The following is a 19,224-nucleotide window of genomic DNA, read 5'->3' as shown; positions in this document are numbered from 1 at the left end:
CATGAGCTAGTTATATTTGCCCTCTGCAAAGCAGGAGAGTTAAGCTTCATATGCATTAGATAACTTTAGTTCAGGGCTGTTGCCAAACAAGATGTAAGGATGAAAGTCTGAGTGCTTGAAAATACAGGTTTGCATTAATAGCACAAATACATATTTAAATTAAACCAAAACATCTCAGCTAGCATGTCAGTCTGCCTAATTATCGTTTACAATTTCTGCCAAGGCTTGTATGCTTCGGAGTGCTCTAGCTGTGTATGTATCATAATCTTGCCATTAAAGATGGTTAGTAGAGCCATCATTTGCAGTAAGTTTCAGCTATTTCTTTTCCCTTGCTCAATATGATATTAATTTATCAAACTGTTTCTATTTTGGCTTCTGTGCATGGATGTTAACGACAATAATGGTAATATGGGTGGAGACCGGAATTTCTTCTCCTGTCCTGAAACATTTTGAAGAATGATAATATAAGAGTAAGCCTTCATATATTATATATCATGAGGCACAGTAAGTATGAGAAATTGTTTCAAAGTATGTGATATTTAGCTTGCAATGAGATTTATGTCTGAAAAAAAATAGAGAATTGGGAATTGTCCTATTGTTGTAAATACTCTGATTTTTTTAAAATAATCAAGATTTGATCATATAGAAAGGTTAAGTTTGATTAATAAATAAAATAATAAAATACAAATGCATAAGTTAGGATTTATAGGTTTGAAACAATAACCATAGGAACCTCACCAGCGAGTCGCTGTTCTGTACTAAGGAACTAATAGTAACAAGATGGAATGATGAAGAATTGAATAGAAAAGTCTTGTTTGAGTCCCGTGACAATGTGACCTGATATGCACCAGTTATGCTGCTTGGAAAATTCCTTACCCTTCCCATCTTGATTCGAATATCAAGAATGCCAATCAATAGATATTAATAGAAATAACCATTGATTATTTTAAGTATGGATATTGATAGAATAGTATAATCCAGAGAGCGATTAATGAAAAATTAAATTATGTATTTTGTGTGATGGTAACTAGGTACGATTTATCTGTGATTTAATCATAAACTAACTGTTGAACAATGTAGCATTGTGAATAGGTAGAGTTTGCTTGTCAAGAAAATGATAAGTTGTAGACCTGGTCAGTAAACCAAGGAAAACTTAGGAAGATTCCAAGAATGGGATTTTGCAACTAAGCTGAGCATGCGCAAAGATTGGGTTCAACTAGAGGACTATGGATGACCACCAGAGGACCTTAGATGACCACCTGTGTACCTGGAGGCGCATGCGTCACGAGCATTTACATATACTAATGAGTTCTTGGAAATTGTATGACTATGTTAATTGTTTCTTGGAAATATGATGAATATGTATACTTTGATTGTATATAACTTTTGTAGCGGAGAAACTAAGTACGCACACTAGGTGGAGCGATCCCCTGTGCGTCCAGCACCGCAATAAAGAAGTGCCTGCTCACCTACATACATGTGTAGATGAGTTTTTATATTACAGATTTGTAACACTATCTACACTTTCAGGGAAGTATCTTGTGACTCCATAATACTTACCTTTAAAGAAATTTCGCACATGTGCCAGTCTTTTATTTGCATCAAAATAACTTAATTACTTCCTTGTGATTTTATTTAACTGAAAGTAAATTAAATTATTAGCAGTGGCTTTATTTAGCCATTGTAAGTCATAGGCAGAAATTAGCCAACAACTCACTTTATCTTTAACTGGGTCTACTGTTGCCACACTCATTTAATTAAACTGGCTGGATCTGAACCTAGATTTAACCCAAGTTTGCATTTACACTTTGAAAGGCCAACTCATTGGACGATTTTTGAAACTCGTTTTTTCTAGGTTTGGCAGCATGTCAACATAGCTGAGCAACCTTTTTCTGTCCCATGTTACAATTAGAATGGGCTTAATAAATGTTGGCTTGTTTAAAGTGCTTTTATTCTTAGGTCACTATAGGTTGTTTTTATTATGAATTTTTCATGCCCCACACTTAAATGTACAGAGGTCTTGATTTCATTTGTATTTATCTGTCATTTCACACATTGCTTATGGACAACTCAAACAATGAAACAAAATAAATCGCTCTGCCATTTTCAAGTAAGTATAACATACCCGAAAATTAGCAGTAATCCACTTTCCCAGAGATATTTAAAGACAATGGAAATTAATACTGTAAGACTGTCTAAAATATTTGCTGATGTGTTCCTAAATTTCTCTCTCCTCCCAAGATGATCCATTGAACTGAGCGGACAGCTTGTCAACACAATAATTAACTAAATAAAATAGAGCAGTAGGCAAATACAAATTGCTGTGCAATGGTACTTCAAAGGCATTTGTCAGGTGCATTTAAATGACTAGCAACATAACACAGTAAATGCTCAGTTGTAATGAATTGGTGGGTGAGAGATGGTGGAGACTTGCTGAGAGTTTCCACAGGTGGATCAAGTAACTCCAGCTTCTGTGGCTCAAGATGTTGGTCTCAGAGTTACACACCAAAGTACAGCTTAACTCTTGGAAAGTACCTTATGGAAGTGTCAAAAAAGGCAATGCAGGGAGATACTTAACCACTGACCACATCTTTGTTATTCTACAGGAGCATTTTCTGGGGTCGTTCAGCACAGAGATTGTTTGCTGTCATGGTAATTCTGTGGGTGAAATGGCACATGCTTTAGAGAGTGGGCATCAGGGTGCCTTTACATTTAGTCTAGTCCTGAGAAGAGATCTAGTTCTGCCTTTAGAAGATTGTGCAGATATATCCAGACAGAATCAAGGATGTATATCCATTTTTTTCCACACCATGTAGTGCTTCTCAGTGCATAACCCTATAAGCCTACTGCTAACTAATTGAAAAATAACGTGGACTAACTGTCTATGTTAGTGTTTGGGTTCATAAGCATGTGTTGACTGCTTTGTGTTCATCTGACAATACAAAGCAGCTTTAATCCAGTGCAACAGTTTTGAACACTGCCTACCCCAATGAGGTTCCATTTTGCTTTGGTTTCCTGGATTCTTCTGCAAGAGATAAGATCTCTTAACAGCTGACTGTGATGAGTGTTTTGTACTGGTCTGCCTCTGCCCCTGAAATTTAAAATAATCAGAGAAATAACATTTGATTTTATAAATCTTTGTATCACATGAGTTATCATATGGGTTGCTTGTTGTTTTCTGGTTTTGACATTTTGTACAATTTTTAATAACACAAGGAATTCCCAGCTGGAGAGTTTAGAAATAATAATGAAACTGTGAACCCATGTCAGTGACTGAAGTGTAAAAAGAACATTGTAAGGATGTTATCTCATACTTCAGCCTAAGAAATTCAGAGATAAGGCTACCCTGAAAAACTTGTAATAACCAGAGGAAAAAAAGAAGGAAATCAATGCAGAAGGTAGCCTTAACAACTTTAAGACAACCTTATCTCTTTCCCTCAATGGCAACACAAAGAAGAGGAAAGAGAAAGAAGCAGAAATTAGAAAAAATGATTTTTGAATGTAGCTGTGAGCAAAAATCAATGCCTATGTTCTAATTATAAACACAGAAGGATTTCAATTTAAGTATATTTATGTGTCTTATGAGCTGTTACGGAAAAAAATAAGAAAGGGAGGCCAGAAAGAATCTGAGAAGGTATGAGTTCTTTGAATAATGAGGATTGAGGTTACTGCATGAACCAAAAAACTCTCCAAAAAATGTTCTGCTGAAGCATCTTGCAACCAAACTGGAGAATTCTTTTTGTCTTTGGAATAAGAATTAAATCAGGGTCTGCTCCAAATCAGAGAAGGTTGCAGAGAATTGTCAGAAAGTTTCAGAGGGAGGTCCTCAAATAGTATTGTAAATAGGAGCTAGTGAAGTCCATGGTTTCTGGTTTAATTTCGCTGCAGAAGTCAGTTGAAAACCTGTAATTAAAATAATGTGACTATATCTGAAATAGCAACAACTGCAGCAAAATTCTTGTTACCTGTACCAGCTGTACGAATTCTTTGAGATTCTTTCAGTATAAAAAAGAATATGAAAAAAATGTTGTGTAATAGGCTGACTTCAGAGAGGTAAAGCATTCTCCTTCAGGATTCATTTTGAACCTTCCACGAGGAGTATATCTTCTGCTGGATTTTGAAAGCAGGCTTCACACTTTAGAAATAAACTGTAGAGAAAACAACAGAGCACCTACAGAAGATAAATATCAATACCTGGTCATGAGGCCATAAAGGACTTATGTACCTGATATCCCATGGCATAAAAAGGTAGCAAAATCTCTTTGTCTTTCAGTGTCTTCCATCTTTATATTCTGAGGGATTGTAAGTCATTCCAAGGAAATCCTAGCTTTTGGAGGGAAATAATGTGCTTTTCTGCATAGGTTTTAATGATCCCTCATCTCAGCTTTTTGTTGAATGAATATATGCCTTCCTGATTTTTTTCACAAACCTTGACTTCCTTTATTTCTGGGGTGATGAAATTATGGACATTTCTGGACTATTCTTAAAGATTACAGAAATATATTTCATTGATGAGCACTGTCATCAAGGGTGGCAGTATGAGTCATAGTGTGCAAGCCGATGGGGGCAGTTACTTTTGCATGAAATAACCTCTTATTTGATGACTCAGAATGATATAACCCTCCTAACTCTGAGCCTTGTGCTCAAAGTTGAGACTTCAGGTTTATCTTCATTTTGTCTGTTTGTTTTTTTCAGCCTCTACTGCAAGTAATGTATAGAATAAAAAATGACTATTATGCTGTCATGCAAACTTCAAGTGCTGAAAGCTTATAAGCCAGCTTCACTTAAAGGTCATGAAAATGATCTCATTAAAATTCAAAAGGTTGACATGGTCTACAATTAAAAAAGACAAAGAGAAAAGCTTCTCACTTTCTGGTTTGTTTGCTTTTTCTCAAACCAATTTAAGAGATTACAGATCTCTCACCTTTCATACTTGAACAGGTGGCGGTTTTAGCTCAGCAGGTGCTTGTATGAATTTACCAGTCATTTCTATGGTGAAAGATGCCTTGGACTAGCCTAGAAGGTTCAGCTAGGAAGAAAGATCATCATTTAGATGGTCTTTCCCATGTTTGTAAAGCTTCTTATGTCAGTCTTTCAAGTGTCACATCACTTCTGTAGTTCTTTGTATCTGCATTTCCAAAATCTATTCAAAATACAGAACACTTCCAAGATCCTTTATACTGTTAAGCAATTTTTGGTTACCCAGGTGTGTCAGATGCTGAAAAGAAGACTGAGCAAGTCCATCATGCATGTGATTCCCAAAGTTGGAATTTTCACTGTAATGTTGTGTGAATGTTATAAGTAAACCTCCTTTCTCTTCCGCCACCATGTGATACCTGTTTTCCCCCATTCCCAGTTTTTAGCCTGGATTGATAAGCAGAACTGAGGTCACCATGTCCGTATGGAGTTTCTTATGGGTATCTATCTCCTTTTGATTCCACTGCTCTTAACAAAAATATCACATAAGTTGGCTGAAATCTTGAAAGAAGGCAACTTAACTGAGGGTCCCTTGTGGGCTGTGCTCTCTGGTATGGTTTCAGTGTAAAGTAGCTGGAAATCCAGCATCACCCTTCAGCAGCTCCCATCATGCATAAGAATGGTAAAAAGTAATCAATCAGTGAGTGTGGTCAGAAGAACTATAGCTTGAAAAGATACTCAGTTGGTATTTTATACCTTTAGAGTTTATAGAACTATGATATGATTTCTTTCTCTATTTCTACTGAAGATTTTAACCAAGAAAGATTACTGGAAATTTTTGAGAAAAGGTATGATAAAATAGAATTGCCATCTCATCAGTTTTAGGTAAACTGTCTGACTAGAATGGTCCCCAAACCACAGCAAATATTAACTTGGAAAATGCAAAGTTCAGTTTCAACAATAAATTCTAAGTTACGGGAATGCAGCTTTGGAAGTCAAATGTCTTTGAAAATCAGCTTGGTCTAATTTGGAGTCCCAAACCCTGAAGTAGTTCAACAATACTGTAATACTATGTAAAACATACATAAAACTTATATAAATATAACTCAAACAACAATTTGGAGTTGAGTGATAGCCATAGTACCTGTGTGATATACACTTAGTTGTCATGCTCTCTTAGCATAGGTTTTGTAATAGATCTGTATCACAGTGACTCTAATTTACCTCATACTCCAAACTTTCCACTATAAGAGTACAAAATTACCGTTGGGCATGATAAATAATACTGCAAATACTTCAATATATTTTAAATGCAGATACAAGTACTCTTTGATTATGATATGTATTCTTTTTTGCTTATTCCATGCAAAGTTTCAGATGTGGAAATTGGTGGTATTATGCTATGGTATATAAATAATCTGATCAGTCATTATAAATTATAATCCTTTAGAAATTACTCATTTCAAAATTCTTATTAAAAGACTCAAAAATGTTACCAGCTATTCCATTTTGAAAACATCTTGGTATTTAGGCTTCTAATTCAGCCTATGGTATTTAAGGTGTTCAGCTTTTTTTGAAAACTTTTCCCATTTTCCGTCCTTCAAAAATGTATAATATATTGAGTTAAAATGAGAAAACACAGTCAGAATAGGAGCAATTTTTGTGTAAAAGCTGGAATGATTTTAAGGATTTTTAATTGCTTTTAGAGCTATCAGCTAGTTCAATAAGGCATCTTTCTCTAGTTATTGTGACAGAAGAGGTCACAAAGCAACTACTGAACTACTACCTGGAGAGAAGGGATAAGAGCAAGAAAACATTTGGTGAGAAAAACTGATGAACAAAATACACTTTTTTTGCCTTTTCTTCAAAGACAAACAGCTTTCTGAAATTCAGACTAGCAAATAAGATATATCTGAATGTATTATTTGCTTCTAACAGTTTTTCCAGCTCAATTTACACTGTCACTGTCATGGTTTACTGGAGACAATATGCAATCATTAGAATAAAAATGTAATACAGTAATTTCTGAGCTTGCTCATTGTCAGTGCTGTCAGTAGAGTTCCTAATTTGAGAGGCCATACACTCTTCTACTAATTCGGACTCTTCATAGAATTTAAACTGTGGATTTTTTTAAAGTTTGTGGGTAGTTTGTAAATGTTACTAAATATTTTCTCCAGCATTTTTTTTAATCAAAACTTTGAGACTCTCTTTAGGGTAGTCCTCCCATGGACACAGAGGGATACTTAAATCCATTTAAATTTTCATGGTTAAAAAGTCTTATGAAATGCTTGAATGAGGTGAATTTGGATAGAAAGTCCTAGCTAGCATATAAAGCTTAACAAGAAAAAAGAGAGTGGGGAAAAGGAGAGATCAACATTTATTTTCATTTTGTTTTTGCAGGGGAGAAGGGATGAGAGAGAGGACTTTTAAAAAAAATTTCCATCAATCCTAATGTCTTAACTGTAATTTGTAAAATGGAGAACCAACCAGCCTTTTACGTAGCATATGCATTAAGTAGAAAATACCTAAATACACACCCCCAAGAAAAAAATCTGGTACCGTTTTTCAGCTGAAACTGTTTTTACCCATTATGAGCAATTATTTTCTTGTAGGATTAAGGAAAAGCTGTTAAAAGCCTAGATAGGAGAGGTACCATTAGGTAACAAAGAAACGATCATGTTAGGATCAATGCAATGCATCGATTTGAGTATTAACACCTTTATGAAAACACTTTCTTTTTTTTGCCACCTAATAGGAGCCCTGAGAACCTTTATGAAAAAAAAAATGAAAGAGGTTGGAGGTTAGGATGGATGGGTGGACTTTAAGAAACGTTTCAGTAGCTGTCAGTTGTTATGCCTCCAAACAGGGATTCAACAGAAGTAATTGTGTAAAATGAGTAGTAGTTTCATGTAGATACAGTCAGTCATAAGTGACAATGAACGCTGTTACTCCTTGACTCTACTTGGTTTCAGATGTAGCAGCTGTTTATATCAAAGATTTTATTCACAACTGCATACTTCTGAAGAAGAAGTCTGAATGCCTGGATGATTTTAGAAATTGGGGGGGGGGGGGCACAAAAAAAAAGCAAAGCCAGGAAATCTTCTGACACCAAACCTTCTGAGAGATTAAGGTAAGAAGAAAGTTTTTATGAAGAGCCATGCTGAATTTTATGGACAATTTTCTGGGGTGTAGAAATAGGAAGTAATTTTGTGAAGTTCAGGAAAAAAAGGAAAGCATCTTCCTCTTTGAAGTGTCTCCTGATGACATGCAGTTGTATGTATATTTCTTCTGAAGGAACAGGCCTTTACACAGAAGCTGTTAAGTGAGTTTTCCATTATATTATGGAAATAAATCAATGAAAAATCTCATGGGCAATCCTCTCAAGCAATTTTTGACCACAGAAATGAAAAAGTTACAAATGAGATCCAAAAACAGCCACGTCTGAAGTTTAAGACTGTGTGACTTTTTTGTAATGTTGACCACTGGACAGTAAAGCTTGGGAGCCTTTCCTCAAAAGAGCAAATTGTTTTCCACCTTCCTGATTTGATTTTGTATCTAGTATTACAACTCTTGGTAAAGTGACTTAAAAAATCACTTATAGGTTATTATGGAATCCTTATTCCCCCTCTTTGTCTTCTGATTAAAGTTTTTCTGAAATCTTTTTGCTGCTATGTTTCATAGTCTCATACAAAACAGGAAAAAGCCTAGTATTAAACTACAGGTAGCAGCACACAATTCAGCCTGTGTGAAGCACCTACAATGACGATCTCAGTTAAAAATAACTCTTCAGGGTAGAAATACTATTAGGTTGGACTATATGATCTCAAGAGGGCACTTCCAACGTAAACAATTCAGTGAGTCTGTGATTTGTGCTTACTGGACTCAGTTTAAAAGCTGTTTTTTGTTTTGTTTTCTTCCCCACCCCCACTGTTCTGCCTCCAAACCATGTGTGACTTAGATAGTCAGAATTTATTCCTTCCTTTTTGGGAAAAAATGGAAAAAAATGTGAGTTTAGGTAAACCTGGCAAATGCCATAACTTGAGATAATAGCCTCAACTATCCCTCTAAATTTGTTTTTAGGAGTTTTCACAGCTATTGCTGACTGAGGACAAATATAATTCAACCACCATTGTGCGGAGTATATTTTAACCATATTGGCCCTCAAGAACATTTGTATCACAGTTGCATACAAATTGCTTATTTTGCAAAATGTGCTGCAAAACACTAATGAATATGCTTTGAGATATTTGCATGAATTACTAACGCTAAACTCATCTTATTAATTAACACAGTCCATTTTGTGATGTACTATCCATGCTTCTCTTACTGTTTGTGTTTAATTATCAGACAGTTTGCAAGCATCAGTTATTTTTTTATTGGATGACTAAGGGTTTAGTTGAAATCTTTTTTCTTTTTCATAGGTAATAACAAATAGAATTTGGCTTATGGACCTGAAATGCAAAATAATCAATATGTATGAAATATTATATTTATTAACTCTTACGGCTTATGACAGTGGAAGTTCAAAGTCAACATTGCCAGTTAATTATTCAGCCTTTGTGTTTGATTATATTTCTATGTCTCCAAGCTAAGATGCTTGAAATGTTCCAAAACATTAGCAATCCTAATGAGAAAAGGTGTTTTCTCCTTGTAGGATATCCTGGTAGCATTCATTGTATACAGTACATTTCATGCATCATTTTCCAAAATAAGTCTGTGCATACCTTCATCAATAACATATGCAAAACATTCTTGGAGACTATTATTCAGTTATGTACTCTGCCCAAAGCGGTTTGTGTTGTTATTTATTTTTTCCTTATTGTGGAATTTGAAGAAGAAGCAGTAGGTGAAAGTAGTCAATTCAATATTTATTATCTTTTTTGGCAGCTGTCTGCCCCTGCACAGGGGACCCCATAATGTACAGTCAAGCTTAAAAATAGCTTCACAGGCTATGGTACATTAAACTGGAAAAACTTTTTGCTATTTCTTCCCTTAATGCCAGATAAATAGCAATTAGGTTGAGCTGAATTCAAATAGGATTCTGCTTGGAGTTGTCATCAGAAAAATCAATATTTCATTTGATGAAGTTGTTAGCCAGCCTAGTAATCTGAAAATATCAGGGAAGTTCATGCTTCACTTTTCATTCCTATCCTTCAGTTACGACCAAATATATTATCCTTGTCATTTCCTTTTTGGATAGAAGCAGTGATCACAAAAGCTCCACGAGCCTTTTCAGGCTAAAGGGCAATAGGATATAGACCAGAAGAAAGCACTGAGTCCTATCTCTGAGGGTACTGTCCCCACTCACTTCACACTTTTTAATAATTCTGAAAATGGAGCTGTGCAATCCTGTCGTTATAGTAACATTCATTCCATAAATTTCTGCACTCGGTTGGGTGAAAAATATCCTGAGTGTAGGGCCAATAATCCTCTAACTAGGTAATCTGGAAAAAGTAAAAATAAGGAAAAAACCCAGGAAAATTACTTCTGTAAGTTTTCCCTGTGCAAAAACCTTCACTGTGAAATCACATGTTGTATCATGTCTATTCTTTCCTACCACTTTGTATTAAAAAGCATAAACTGATGGTACATTACTTACAAACTCTTCTCCTGACCTGAATATAGCTACAACTTTAGATCATAAATTTGTCTTTCTTCTGAGGAAAAGAAAAATAGTTTTTAGTTAATGTTGTGTATACTATTTTTAACGTCATATGTTTTATGTGAAGAATTAGGGTAAGACAATCATATTCATTTGACATAGATCATCAAAAAACTATTCAAACATGAGTACTTATCCCCAGTTGTAAATCATTAAATGGTATATAAAATGAGCCAGAACATGAGAGAAGTCACAAAACGGCTTTAATTTCCCCTTCCATTTCAAACTTCTCCTTAATTAGAATTTTCTGTCCAGTATTTGTAGATGAAAATAATAAACTATGTGTTGCCAAAATGCTCAAAATGCCCGTCATCAGTTTTCAGTTCTTCCAAATTATTTCTGCCTGGTGTATCTGCATTTATTAAGCACCACAGTCCAAGCTGGGAGAGGTCCTCAGAAATGTGTGTTCTCAGAGAGATTAGCAAAACTGAGAGCGTGTGGGAAGCGGGCAGAGTGTTTAATAATGCAGTCCCACAGTCCTTTTGACTCTTTGTGGGAGGTGCTTATGGAAGTAGCCAAAACAAGTCTATGCAGCTACAGATGATTTTTTTTCCCCTTTTGAATAATTTCTGACAGTTAGCAAAAAGGTGTCATCTCTGTTTGCAGGGGGTGCATAACATTTAGTGAACATAGAGCCTAAGGTAGGAAGAGTTGCTACTCTGCTTTATTTCCATTGCAAATTTCATATAACAGCATGGAAATGGCACATCAGACACTCTAACTTTCTTTCAAATCCCTTCTGTTCCTCAATATATTTTTTATCTATTTGCATTTTGGAAAGCTTGGTGTTTAGAAGGTGAGGGTCAGCTACTCAGTTTGGGGTAAATTATCAGGGCTCCTGGAGTAAGAGCAACATACTCCAGCTGAGATCTGCCCTGAAGAACACAGGAAAGGAGTCTGATAAATAAGCTTTGTAAGAAGACTTTTATTTGACCTTTATCATAGCAAAACATTAGTAATTCACATTATGGTTGTCTGTGACACTTCCACTCAAGAAGCATTTGATATTTCAGAAACAATTTATGTCTAACATAAGCCAAAAGTTGCATAACAAAAGTACTAAAAGATATTGCATTCTGAGCAGTGGTATTCTCATCTCTACAGCCCTCACAAGCATGGGAGATAATTGCATGGAGAGATTTGGTACTGTATTTTTCTTATCTTTGTTGATATTTTTCCCCTTAAAAAAAAAAAAAAGAGAGGGAAAGAAGGTGATGATAGAAGTACCTCATAGAAGCTGTGAGATTTCTTTTGGGAAATCAAACTGTACAATGTGTATTGTGTGGTTCTGTGGGGATAGGGAGGAGCTGGTTATATTATCTAAAACTGAGGCTGAGAACAAGATGACGTGAGATGGAAAGAAAAGAAATGGAAGGGAATTTACTTTTCTTCCCAGGAGGAGAAGTTTACAACTTGTGTCTAAGATATCTTTTTTAAATTCTAGTTCGTGATTTTGTGATAAAGGCCAGTACAAGAAGGAAAAATGCTTAACTGAAAAACCTCACTCTGTTCTGGGGACTTGAGCCACCGAATGGTCATTTCTACTGCTCACATTTGAGTTTGAATACAAGCAAGGGTATTTAATATGTCTTTCTGAAGGTGTTAGGGAATTTTGTCTTGGGAAAAACAAATGAATTAACCAGCTCTTCTTTTAGAGTGATAGAGCAGTGTCTGTTTGGGAGCTCATTCTTTTCTCTGCTATTCCTGTCTGTAGGACTGTAAAACCCAGTTGTAGACACCTGAAACTTAATTCTAATATCAGACATGCAGGTATGCCAAAATGTAAGCAGCTGGTTCAAAAATCCTCCTTGGCTCATGCAGTCGCTTATTTTTGGTGCTCATGTATACGTGATTAGAATAGAACTCTCAAAGCATCAAGTCTGCAGCATCTGCAGAAACAAATTCTAAGTCTAGGAAAAACATATATGTTCTATTTCAGAAGTACTATCTGAAAGATTATTCGTATTGTATGTCATAGTTGTTTAGGTAAGTTCAAGTGGTAAGCTACGTAAATTAACATTCATATTTGTAGACTCTGTGGATTTCAATTTGCTGAAAGAAACTAATAGAATAGGTAACTTTTATTGATTTGCATGATTTTTTTCAATATTGGGCCTTAAACATCAAAATTCTAATGAGTTTCTGCTTACTCTTCCTGCAGAAGCTACAGTACATACATTGCTTTCTAGGGAAATCTTAATTTCATTTAATTGGTGCAGTTATCCTCATGTTAAATCTATTAAGAATCAGGCAGTTTCTACTGTGTGTAGGGAACAATTAGTAGGAAGTATTTAAATACTCACATAACTTCATTATAAAGCCTGCTAGCTACAGCTGAGTAGTGTCTAAATTATTGATACCTCATTTAAATTACTTAGCCCTCAAGAAAAATAGACTTTCATTTGCTAATTAATTGAATATTCCTTCTGAGTGACAGCCTTCGTGATGTACTTTCTCAGATTATTCATTGAAGAAACAACAGCCATTTTGGTTGCTTTCATTTCTCAGAAAAAATAGAGACCACAGAGAGTGAAGAGAGAGCACATAGAAAGAACGATCTTTAAAAGACAATATGAGGAAATTAAAGACTAACTAATCACATATTTGTAGGTGTCTAAATAATTGACAAACTAATAGTTGCTTTGTTTCACTCCCTGGTGCTAATCGGTCAATATTCTCTTCCTTTTGTAAGTTTGTGCAAACAGTGATGACTTTCTATTGTTTTGCGGATCTCATTACTCTGATGAAATAAGGAGTAGGGCAAAAAGAATACAGAAGTATTTTTATAGAAAAAAACTGCAGCTCATCTGTCTGTACCTGTTTCAGGAACGTGTTGCAACTGGAAAAGAGGAACATGTTAGAAACTCATTCACTGGAAAGCCCTAATTTGAAAAAAGCTGAGCTCTTTGCTCTATCTGTATCAAAAACCTGTAAGAATCAAGTATTGGATGAGAGAGGCAAGGCTGTGCTCCCACAATCTGTCCATGTGCATGGCTTATTGGCTTCTTACCTACCTTCAAGCACTTACTTGGTATCCCTAATTTAATCATTCTTGATAACTGATGCAACAAGAAATATCTTGATGATATCTTGATGATATCTGTACTGTGTCTTTCAAATCACCAAATAATTACTTTTCTTTTTTTTTTTTTTTTTTTTTTTAAATAGCCTATTGAGGAGGATTAGGCTCCTAATAAGAACTTCACTTAAGTGTCTTTGAATTGACCTGATGTTGATTTTTTTATATATCTCTATATCTCTGTCTCTAACTATATATATCTTTGGAAGATATTGTGGAACAGGAGAACTGTTTCCCTTTCCACATGATGAAGAAACTTTAAATGCATCAATTTTGCTGGTGCAGTTCAAGCTTCAAAATGCCCATCATTACAAAGGACCCCAAAACACAGCATATTTAATGCACAGATTTAGGAACACTGTTAATTAAAAATCCCCACTGTATGTTTTAGGCAAATGTCTTTAGGGAGACAGTTAAGAATTAAAGCCATTGGAAGCTGACAGTGGAAATAGTTAAAGCATATATTTCAGTATATAGTCACTTTTATATCCTTAGGGACAGGATGTTTGCTTTTCAGGTGCTTTAGAGAAATGCAAATGTATTGGAAAATCAAACCTTTCAGGGCTGCTTAGGGTATATAAAAGCTTTTTGTTTATGAAACAGAAAATGACAGGCTCCCTTGAGGAAAAATCTGGACACTTGTCCAGATTCTTTTTCCCTTCTAATACCTAGCATTAATTAATTTTGACTGGGGAAAAAAATAGCTACAGTACACAAAAAATATGCATGTTTTAAGTCCTGGAAAGATAAAGCAAAGTCCATTACACATGTATAAATAAAACAAATAAAATATAAAAAGTACAGAAATACAAAAAATGTACAAAATTATAAATAATGCAAGCAAGGAATGAGTGTGGTCATTTCAGGAGACACAAGCAACGCATAAGCATAAAAAAAAAGCTCTGGTAAACTAAGAAGTAGCTGTAGGACAAAAAGTTTTAGGGCAAGTTTTAATTATGAAAACCTTTATAGATATCTATAAATGGCCTTTGGTGCTGGAAAACATCCAGCCTAGGTTTGAAATAACAAATGAGAAGCTAAGTTACAAGAACAACACTGCTGCTGTAAAGTCAAGAATGCTGGGGTCAGAAGTGTCAGAATGGATGTGGCCATGCAATCATTTGGATTTCCCTTTATTATAAAGGCTGTGAATGTATGTTGCCATTGACACTCTTCTGCCTAATGCACAAATTGAGTGGTGGTAAGTAGAGGCTCAAGTAAATCTGAGACAACCAGGAGATGAGTTTTCATGACTTCAGTTTTATGTGGTGCTTCCTACGTTCAAAGCAGAGCTCTCATTAGCTTCAGTTGCTAGGTACAGAATGACCACTTTGGGAAAGTGTGATATTAGTGACTTGTCTAGCATCAAGTCTGGTGACAGAAGCAAGGACCTGACCCAGTCTTTCTTTTACCAGGGCAGCATTCAAGTACAGTCAAACTTTTATCGAACTTGCTGTATGTGTGTCAGCCACCTCTTGCCTCACACAGCGCACACTCCAGCTAACAAAGCAATAGCTTTATCAAGGTATCATCATGAGTGTCATCTAAAATATCATGCAGTGAGATGGGTATTTCAGCAGTAGAAAACACCTACACTTGCCTATACAAAGGTGCATCGAGGAATCCTGCAGCCCCAGAAAGCTGCAAGCTCAAACAAGTGCTATTTCTTCTGCTTTTTCTCTTTACCTGCAGTCCAGATTCAACAAGTTCTGATTTATTGCTTCCAGTCAGTCATTTGTCCCAATCCTGTCTCTTACCAGTCACTCCCAGTACACCATCTAATCCATTCAAGCTCCAGTCCAGTGGATGACAGCTCAGTACAGAGAATGGTATGCACCAGCCTTTCCCTGAAAACGGTCAAATTTCCCTGATTCTAGTCTTTCTGCTTCAAACCCAGTACCCTCTATCAACATAGTTTAGTGCCAGTTTGTCCAGGCGCTTCATGTCATCAACCAGCCCCTGACTTTAGAGCTTCAGTCTTCCTTATCTCTTAATCTGACTTTTCCATTCCTGACTGTCTCCAGTGGGGTTATTATCCAGTCTATCTGTTTATACTATGATTTCCCAGTCAAACCCACTTGTTCCTCTATTCTTTCTCATCTTTTTTTCAGAGTTGCAGTTCACTACTGCAAGCTAGTTACCAGTTCTTTCCTAGTTAGTTTAGATCTCCTTTTTCTGATTTCTGTTCCTGGATTTACTGTGTGCTCACATCAGCATCTTCTGGTTTAGTCTCGCAGTTATAATCTAGTCTCCTAACCTTCTGTCTTTTTCCATCTTTATTCAAATACAGCCTTTTTAGACAGATTTTAAATATTACGAGTAAGACCGAAATAATTACATGGAAGTTAATCGATGCCAGTTGAGAATCTGGTCATATTACGGGGAAATTGCTAGTGGTATCTACTATGGAGGTTTCCTGACACTTCCACCTATCAGCCCCTCTTTTCAGTAGTTTCTAACTTTGCAACTCCTTAAAGTTAGAGATGAAATTTTCCATGCTGCATGTCTGCCTCAGGCTATACTTAGCTAGTTTTACTCAGAACAATGCAGTTGTTTTCAGGAACAAGGAATGTGGAAAATGCAGCAATTGTTCACATGGAAAAAATAGTGATGTTGAGAAGACAATTAATTTTCATCAAGCCTTCACCTACCATTGTTATGACCACCACAGGAAAATCCACAACGAAATTAATTATTCTTCCTTTAGAGAAGGTTATGCACTAGCTGTGCATATAGGTCTTATGTGAAAATGAGTGTGATCAGGTAATTAAAAGCTTCCTCATAATGCAAGTGCATCGGCAGAATTAGGGCTGTACCAGTAACCGTAGTCTAGCCTTAATTTTCTGAGTTTGTCTTCATGACTTAATAATGCTATTTGAGGATCATGGCATGTCTGCTGCGTGAAGCAGTAAGTTTAGCAAAAACATCTGCATAATATTTGTTCTCTACATTCCCTAATTCATATAATCTCATTTATCACTTCTATCCTAATACAGCAGTAATAGAAAATAGAATCGGGTAGGAAATTTTCAGGTTTTGTATTTAGGAATCCTCATTTTACCTTTTACCTTTAAAATAACCTTCAGTGCTAGGTGCTCTTTTAAATTATATCAGCTGAGGTTGTTTTATCCTCCATATTCTTATTATCTGTACTGTTAAAAAATTATTTCTTCCCTGAAATAGCATGTGTGATGCAGTTACGGACCATTGATAAAAGTGCTCTCTCCTAGTTTCTTATGAATAGATCAGATTCTGATCTCATACTGGTTTTTCACTGTGGTGAAATCATTGACAACAAAGCTCATGTTTGACTTGTATTAAGGTGTGATCAGATGCTGACTTGAATGAATTCAACACTTAAACATGATACACTGCTTGAATTAATAGGTTCCCTTTTATAAATGAGCACAGTTCTTCATAAGCACATTAATATTCACAAACACCACCCTAAACTTCAATTTCATGGTTATGCGGACAGTCACATGGGGCTATATCAATTAGCTTCAGTGGTGAGCTGGAGCTTTTTAGTGTTACAGCCTCACTTTTTTTTGACTTACCTTTCTAACCATGGTCACTGTTTTAAAATGTATTATGTCACAGATGCATGTAGGTTTATCAGAAATTAAATGGAATTACGCACCTAAGCCCTATTAAAACTCAGAAAGTGTTAAGGAGCTAAATCTCTGGCAATTTTAAAGATGTGGTGATAACTGTTATATAAGCCAATTCCATCACTTATTTGGGTCAAAAATTAATTTTTATTTGCATTCCTTTTTTCTCTTCTATTTGTTTGTCTAATTTATTTCCAACTCCAGCAAAAAAATAGTTACAGTATGTTATGCTGTGTTTCAGCTGCAAAGATAATGAACACTAGAAGAATCCAAGGGTGTTGGCTCACTGTCTATAGATTCCTCTGTTAGTCTTATAAGACACACTGTGCTTTAGATAATATCATTAACATTTCTCATCAATTTGTTTTCTTGTCTTCTCTCTAGGAGGCATGTTCAGCAGAGCGCTTGGTTTTGCTTTTGTAATTTGCCTGTATTTACACATATATATGCTATATGTTCTGTATAAATACATAAATACATGTTCTATTTTGTGAATGTTATATATTAATACTTTAATTGTGTATCTATATTATATATTAATATATGATATTAATATAACTGCATGATATATGTTATTACGTATGTAGAAGGAAACACTTAACAGACAATACGGTTTTGTTGTATCTCTAGTTTACATTGGAGACAGTAGGGCACAGAAATATGCCTTGCAAATGCACTGCAGTTAGAGGTGATTCCTTCCTTACTGTGGGCCTGTCCAGACACCAGTGCTGAAAGTTCCAGTGTGTGAGAACAGCAGTCCCTAGTGAACGTATATAATTCCGTCAAACTTGGAGCAAATTTTAGAAGCCTGACAACATATAATGGATAATGTTATAACCATTCAACATTACCAATGGTATTGCTCTGGGAGAAAATGAGAATTCCCAATGCCATGGGATCGTGTGCTGCAGCTTTATGGTACCTGCGGTTGAGTTGCTGCTGCATGTTTGGCGACAGATTATTCTCTTTTTGTAAAACATATGTAAAACAATGCCCACTCTCTGAAGTTATATCCTCTCCCAAATCAAAACCAATAGTATATTTAAGATGCACTGTAAACTTTCCATCTTGTATACATACTCTGCTGCATATGTTCCCTTAAGGTATGTGCTAAGCTTAGACACTAATGCCATCAGTGCTCTCAGAGTGCTTACAGAAAAATATTTAGAATATTGGGAAGGATGCATTTATATTCAGTGTGAAGCCCCAGATGATATTCCTCCTGGAGATCAGCAGGCCTTTAGGTCAATATGAATTACAGTCTTTAAGAACTGGAACAGTGGAAGCCAAAAACCTGTGTGTTAAAGCCAGACATGGGCACAGAATAAGCTGTCAGCATCTTCTTAGTGAGACAGATCGTACACAAAGGGCAGTGTGCATATGAAATAAAGGGCAAGAGAAAAGGTACGGTAAACAAGGATCCAACAGGCAAAGTGAGAAAGTCTCTGCCTCACCAACAGATAGAGTTCAGCCATAGAGGGCAGAGCTGTTCCTTGAACGTGACAAGAGGCTGAGTAACAAAAGGGAAAACACAACTTCTCAGACTCATCGGAGTTTTTAAAATAATTTTACTGGACTTTTAAATTGCTTTCTAGAAAGAAGGTAAGCCTTAATAAAGCATATTCATAGAACTTTCTAGTTTTACAAGATTCATATCTGAACGCAGATTCTGGAAATAATAGCAGTCCTGTCATGGAATGGAGCTGTGTCACATGGTCTGTGGTTTGTCCAAAAAGAAAATTAATGCTAATATGAGGGATGACTAATTAGCACTTGCACAATAATGATAGGAAGAATTTGCAAAAATACCTGTTCCTAATAACAATCTTATGACAAACTTCAGCTTTAAAAGAGTACCTTTAAATGTCATTGACTAAATTCAGATAATAAAAATGTATATTAAGTGATCTTATAAGCTGTTCACAGACATTCGATGAATAGAAACAGAATTTTAA

Source organism: Gavia stellata, chromosome 3 (genome assembly GCF_030936135.1).
Source record: "Gavia stellata isolate bGavSte3 chromosome 3, bGavSte3.hap2, whole genome shotgun sequence".
Taxonomy (NCBI): Eukaryota; Metazoa; Chordata; class Aves; order Gaviiformes; family Gaviidae; genus Gavia; species Gavia stellata.
This window is presented reverse-complemented; position numbering follows the sequence as displayed.